The sequence below is a fragment of the Anabrus simplex genome, chromosome 14, assembly GCF_040414725.1.
Source record: "Anabrus simplex isolate iqAnaSimp1 chromosome 14, ASM4041472v1, whole genome shotgun sequence".
NCBI lineage: Eukaryota > Metazoa > Arthropoda > Insecta > Orthoptera > Tettigoniidae > Anabrus > Anabrus simplex.
Window position 1 is genome coordinate 16,688,626 of NC_090278.1, and position 7,906 is coordinate 16,696,531.

Sequence of the window (7,906 nt, forward strand, 5' to 3'; positions counted from 1 at the left end):
GAAGTTTTAGACACCATAGGACGCTATGTAAATGAAAATAATATTGTGACCCCGTTCAAGAATAGAGTACCAGGTGACGATTATTTCAGCAGGTTCAAGAAGACATTTAATCTGAGCCAGAAGAAACCTCAAAGTGTAGAAGTAGCTAGAAAAAGAAGTATGGACCCTTTTGTCATTTCAACCTATTTTAAATTCCTGAAAGAAGTCACCGATGGCGTTCCTCCGTCGCAGATTTATAACACCGACGAAACCAGTTTCTGTTTGGACCCAAATAGAATCAAGGTCGTAGGTGAAAAAGAAACTGCTGCCCATAGAGTAACAAGTGGTCCCGGGAAAGAAAATATCACAGTGTTAATGGGAGGAAATGCTGCTGGAGGAAAACTGCCACCACTAATTGTATTCAAGGGGAAGAATGTATGGGACTCACGGATTGCAAAAGAAGGAGAAGAGTATCCTGGCATGACTTATGGATGGAAACTAACACATTCAATAACTTCTTTGAGGACAATTTCTTAAAGAATATTCCCTCAGAAAGACCAGTAATTTTGATCTATGATGGCCATAGTTCACACCTTGGTATATCTCTTGTTTAAAGAGCTAAACAAGAGAATGTAGTGATATTGAAGTTACCACCACACACAAGCCATGTTCTCCAGCCAATGGACCTAAGTGTATTCAATCCCTTGAAATTAAAGTGGGACAAAGAACTCATAAAATGGCAACGAAAAAATTATGGTTATAAGTTACCAAAATCAACGTTTGCATCCATCATATCAAGAATTTGGTCAGAACTAGATCCTACTATTCTACGGAGTGGATTTGAAACGGCTGGGGTATTTCCATATTCCAGTGCAGTAATCCCGGAAGAAAGTTATGAACCGTAAGTCTATAGGAGATGGTTAGGTTTGCAACAAGGTCAAAGCAATGTAACTCATCAGTCATCAACAATTACCCTTGCAGAAGTTCTTCCATCTTTGACATCAGAAGTGTCATGTGAAGAAATTCTCCAAGCTCTGCCATTATCAGTATCTAATGAGTAAACTCCCCCATCAACATCGGATTCAAATGATATTGCTTCCCCAGTATCAACATCAAGCACACAAAGGGTCTCATTTGAAGAGTTGCTTCTAGAGCAAGTAAAACAAGCAGCAAGAGTCAATCATGGAAGAAAAAGAACCTGTGGAGGGGCAGAAGTTATCACGTCAGAGGAGGCATTTCTAAAGCTGAAATAAAGTGAAAGGATAAAGTCTGAAAAGCAAGTGAAAAAACCCAAAAAGACAACAGTGAATCATGAGGAAAGTAGTGACGAAGATAATGCTGAAGAATGCACAAATGACTTGGACGATTTTGAACTGGAAGACAAGATCAGAGAAATGGATGATGAACATAACTTCACAAATGTAATGCAGAGAGATTTATCAACAGCGCAGGTGGGTGATTGGATTCTTACAAAATTTTGTCATAAGAAAAGAATCAAAATGTATGTTGGAGAGCTGACGGAAAAGGAGCTATGCCTGGAAGTGAAATTTGCTCGAAGAATTCGCTCAACATCAACATTTCATTGGCCCAACATTCAGGACAAGAGTATAATTCAACCTGAGGAAATTTTTTTATATCTACCACCTCCAGCATTTGAGAAGCGACGCACATTCAAATTTGATATCTCATTTGATTCTTATAATGTTGGTTAAATATATGAAAAGTATGAAAATTAAGGATAAATTACATTTCTGTTAGTATTGTATGTCAGATTGAATTATTTCCACTTACCCCAATGATATTTCTGTGATATATGGTACATTAACAGGCCTTAGGTTCCACTTTCCCCAAGCATCGCGGCAAGTGTAAACGCTGACCAAGATTTATGTTTTGCGTTCCAGAATGGAAACCATTAAAATATGTCTGCATTTTAATTCATCTGAACTTAGAGCATCCTTTTCTGAACCAGTATATAGAATGTTAATAAAATTGAATGGCAAATCAATGTACACTTGCATATAGAATGCCAACTATATAAATATGCGGTTCCACTTACCCCGGTGTACCAAAGAAATGACATTACAAAATTATTTAAGTTCAAATCGTCATATTGCTAGAGTGAAACAAGTATTTCATGAAAAAACAGGACAGCCTGGAAAACCTTCATATCATCCCTGACTTCACAAATACCCACTGTCTGTTTGTGGAATGCAATTACAACTCTCACGCGTGCTGCCCAGCATAGCCCACATTCACCAATTCCACGCGATATTCTTGTCCCTTAATCACTTCTCTTACTCCGGACTATACTGTTCCCTTCCCTTTCCCTCCAACAGTTTCCCAACCTACTCTACATTCCACTTTATTACAACCCATTCAACTCCGTGAATTTTCTCAGACATTTGCATCTTTTACAAGTTCTTCTCCTGGCCCAGATTCAATAACTTATACTATGTTTGAGTTGTTGCCAACTTCAAGCCCATAGGTTACTGCTTGAATAGGGTATCTTAATAATATCTTAGCTGCCGGTCATATCCCCTCAGAATGGAACATCTTTCATCTCCTACCAATACGTAAACCTGGTAAACGCCCACATTCCTAAAATACTCTTAAACCGAATGGTTTGGATTATAGAATATTATCACCTCATTACAACATCCCAATATGCATTCCTTAAAGGAAGGTGCACACAAGATCCCCTTAATACCTTCATTGTTGACGTTCTGTTAGCACGATATCGCAAAAATAGTACGATTGCCCTATTCTTAGATATGAAAGGTGCATATGACTTCGTCCTATTACATTTACTATAGGAACAGTATGGGAATGAAGTGAACTATACGTGAGAGGAGTATGCTGGAGATTTCTTATTTGATTGTGTATTGATGTACAGTATGTTTGCTTATCGAAAGTGTGAAATGCGCTGACATGGCTACGGAGTTAAGTTACTCTCTGCCGTAAGCATGGATTTCCGATACCATGTGTGCTGTATATAGGATAATGATCGCTAGAATGTGTGTCCGATAGTGTTTGCCATATGATTATGAGAGCCATTTGGGACCTACGAAAAGTTAAATCCACGGCACTTGAAGGTGCGCCGGAAAGATATATATTCTCGTTGGCGATCCATCATTTAATAGTGTGAAATCATGCTGCTGAGACTAAGCTAGGAGATGAAGTCCCCTTGGTGTATCATGTTCACTTCCCCATAAAGTATGGTGGCAATTAAAGTCCTCGAATATAAAAATGTGATCTAAAGCGTAAAATTGACGAGAAAACTGTGCCCATTGACTTGCGATAATGTAAACATCGGGAGGGCAGTAGACATTAACGAAATATATATTACTATGGCGGAGGTATGAGGAGTTTGATAAATGAGAGGAAAAATATGGTATGTAAGATTTTGTTGAATGAAAAATGCTACACCAGTTCTTGTCGTTCAAGTTTGAAACCCGGTGAATGAAATATGGAACAGCTGGAAAACCATGTTTCCTGAAAAATAATATTAGAAAAGGTTTCGCAGGTTAATAATTGTAACTGATGTTTCTAAGTACTATGCTTTTTCCATTCAACTGTAGAAAGCGAATCATACAAGGCCATCATATTGGCTATTTGATCCCTTAACTGATATATGACGTGTGATTGTTGCTCCTCTCCGCCGGCATTGTGTTATAAGAGACCTAGGAATTTTTTAATTTCTTGCTGCAGTTGACATTTTTGCTATTGCAGAAGATTTGCTTGTCATGGTTCTGAAGTGCCGATACCCTTAAAAGGGGGAGCGGTAGAAGTTGAGGGGTAAGGTGCAGAAGGGATTACTTGGTGTGATAAAAAAAACGGATTCCTGTGAGGGAATTCGTTCATTGCGTAAAATTGCCATATACCCCTCCGTATCAAAGCCAGGGGCTGGAGTGGGTCTTGAAGACTGCAGTACCAATTGGGTACCTTCCGTATGAAGGTGTGGAGTGGAGTCGTTTCGAGGGAGGGGTAAGTGGTGTGCTTGCTTCTGCAGGTAGTAAATGAGTAGCGCAACTTTCGCTTTAGCCGCCTCAAACGAAATATATTCGGTACTCATGACTTTTGTTTCCTGCTGGTACTTATGCTCTGGACATCCGAATGATCCGGTTGAATGACTACCCTTACAATACATACATTTTTTTAATTGTTCTGTACACTGATTGGTAGTATGCGCAAGTGAGCGCTTTCGGCATCTGACAAATTGAGCTTTGCTCTGTTTCTCTGTGTGAACGTACCGACATAATATTGGTGCGAAAATGAACTGTTCAACTTTTAAATAGACACTAAAAGGAGATATATACTGTGGCAAAACCTGGGTTCGAAAAATGATTTTGACAGACCCTGTAGGCAGATACTCAGTTTGCACATTATTGACTACACGGCTTTGAGTCGTTGCATTGATTTAATGGGAACGGTGGATTGTATATATGTGAGCATACCTCCTTCTGTGAGGTTTTTATCAACGTCTCGGATCAGGCCAACACGTAAAACATTTGAGGACGGAATATATGCTTTCAACTGTAACATGTCGAGACTGGAATGGCGCAAAAAATCATTAGCCTGCAAAGCAGTAGTAAATGTCACCTGCAAACGATACCTTCCCTTTAGAGTAATGGCTTTCACATTTAGAGCATTTCCATGAAAATATCGCCCATGTGCCATAGGGTGTAACTGACCGAGATGCTGGTTTATTTTTAGATTCCATGAACACTGTGAATGGGCCATAATGAGTTGGGGGTTAAAATTCCATTTCTATTTGAGCATTAGAACCATTATCCACTTGGTTACACTGTTGAGCATTGTTCATTATGAAGTTGTTGAAGACCTGAGTTTTGATGCGATTCATTTTCATTTGAAACTTCCACTTCCTGATTCACTGGTATTTGATTATTCAAAATATATCCGCCTCCCCCGCCGGGGGTGGCCAGCGTACCCACAAATAACTAGTAACTGATAATGATCGAGGAACACCCGCTGTAAAGGAAGCACTCGTGGTATATTCAGCGCACTAACGAACTGAAGCAAACAACCTGACTGAGCTGTCATTGAGTATACGACACTTACTGCAATGTCCCCCTATGTCTGGCTCAAAGAGGATGTATAAGAGAGAAGGAACCTCCACGGATATAAACATACGGGAATACACAATTTCGACTTCATTTGCTTCACGGAAGATAAAGAATACGACAGCGGGTCCAAAAGTCGTAACGAATGTCGACAGCCATGGAAGGAAGGATCAACTGACTGAACTTTCATGTTACAATTCTTCGTATACTAACGGAAAATAAATCGTAAAAATTTCAGTGTTCACTCTGCAATCTTCTGTGGATTTAAATACGTCGCCACATTTCTCCATTTGCAACTACTGCCATGGCCTCATTCAGTTCTATATCCCTTACCTCATAATCGTTAGAAACTGAGTCAAACTATCGTCATCTTGGTCTCCCTCTACTCATCTTACCCTCCATAATAGAGACTATTATTCTCCTAGGTAATCTATCCTACTACATTCGTCTCACATGACCCCACCACCGAAGCTGGTTTACGCGTACAGCCTCATCCAACTAGTTCATGAATAACTTAGTCTTTATCTCCTCGTTCCGAGTACCCTCCTGCCATTGTTTCCACATGTTTTTACCAGCCATCATGCTCACTACTTTCATGGCTGTTACTTTTAACTTATAAATAATATATTCTGAGTCCACCCGGCTTTCGCTCTCGTTGGTCTTAAAACACACCGATGTACAGATAGTTTCGTCCGGAGACTGACTTCCTTCTTACAGAACACTGTTGATCGCAACTGCTAGCTCACTGCATTAGCTTTACTACACCTTGATTCAATCTCACTTAGTATATTACCATCCTGAGAGAAGACAAAACATAAATACTTAAAATTATGTACCTGTTCCTGCTTTGTATCACCAATCTGACATTCCATTCTGTTAACTGTCTTACCTACTGACATCAATTTAGACTTGGAGAGGCTAATTGTTATACCATACTCAATGCACCTATTTTCAAGTTCCAAGATATTAGACTGCAGGCTTCTGGCACAATCTGCCATTAAGACGAAGGCGTCAGCAGAGGCCAGACTGCTTACTATATATCCATCTGCCTGAATCACTCCCTGCCAATTTATACCTTTCAGCAGATGATCCACGTAAACTACGTAGAGCAAAGAGCCTTGTCTAACCACTGTCAGTATCCTGAACCAAGGACTCATTCTGCCATCAATTCCTACTGCAGCCCAATTGTCATCATGAATACCTTTGATTGATTGATGTTAATAATCTACCCTTAATTCGATACCCCCAACCAATATGGTCAACATCATTTCCCTCGGTACCCTGTCATATGCTTTCTCTAGATCTACGAAACATGAGCACAACTGTCTATTTATCTCATAACATTTTTAATTACCTGGCGCATACTGAAAGTCGAATCCTGACAGCCCCTGTGTGGTCTGTAACCACACTGGTTTTCCTCCAACTTCCTCTCAACCAATGATCGCACCCTCCCTTCCAAGATGCCAGTGAATACTTTGCCTGGTATAGTAATCAATGAGATACCTCGATAGTTGTTGTAATCCTTCCTGTTCCCTTGCTTATAGATAGGTGCAATTACTGATTTGTCCAATCTGAAGGTACTTCACAAACACTCCATTCTAATCTTACTACTCTATGAAGCAATTTTATCCCTGCCATCCCACTATACTTCACTATTTCAAGTATAATTTCATCTATTCCCGCTGCATTATGATAATGGAGTTTATTTACCATCCTTTCCACTTCCTCAAGTGTAATTTCACCACATCATTTTCTTCCTCCCCATGAGCTTGGTTGTTCGCGACACCACCAGGAAGATTTCCTTTTACGTTAAGACGATTTTCAAAATATTCCCTCCACCTGACCAGTGGTTCCCTGGGATCTATTATGAGTTCACCTGAATTAACCAAAACACTGCACATTTCCTTTTTCCTTCCCTTCCTAAGATTATTTATTACTGTCCAGAAAGGTTTCCCTGATGCTTTACATAGCCTTTCCTGGTTATTACCCAAATCTACCACAGGGTGAGTTGGTCGTGTGGTTAGGGGCACGCAGCTGTAAGCTCGCATCCGGGAGATAGTGGGTTCGAATTCCACTGTCTGCAGCCCTGAAGATGGATTTCCGTGGTATCCCATTTTCACACCAGCCAAATGCTAGGGCTGTACCTTAATTAAGGCCATGGCCGCTTCCTTCCCATTCCTACGCCGTTCCTGTCCCATCGTCGCCATAAGACCTACCTGTGTCGGTGCGACCTAAAGCAAAGAGCAAACAAAAGGTAATATCTTCTCACGACTTCTTTTTGGTTCAACAACTATATCTTTCGCTTTGTTTCATTCATCTACGTAAAATGCCTTGTCTGCATCAACACTTGGTTGGAGCCATTTCTGATAAGCCTTCTTTTTATGTTTACAAGCCGCTGTCATTCCATCTTTACGCACAGTCGTTCCTAGTCATTCCCTTGCTGTTTCTACTACAGCATCCTTGTATACCACATATTCTATTTCTATAGCCTGAACCTGCTTACTGTCCACTGTTCGAAACTTCTCACTAATCATATCCATGCACTTCTGTCTAATTTCCTCGTCCTGGAGATTTTCTACTCTTATTCGTCTGCAAACAGATCTCACCTTCTCAGGCCTAGGTCCTTGAGATACTTAGTTCACTACAGATCAGATAGTGGTCTGTATCACCGAAAATGCCCGAAAACCTCGTGCATTCGTAACAGACTTCCTGAATTTGAATTCGGTTAAGATATAGCCTATTTTATGAATCTGGCACCCTTAGCCACCCATGTGAATAGCCTTATGCTTCAAGAATGTACTCGTAACTGCTAAACACATGCAAGAACAGAAGTCCAGCAAACGCTT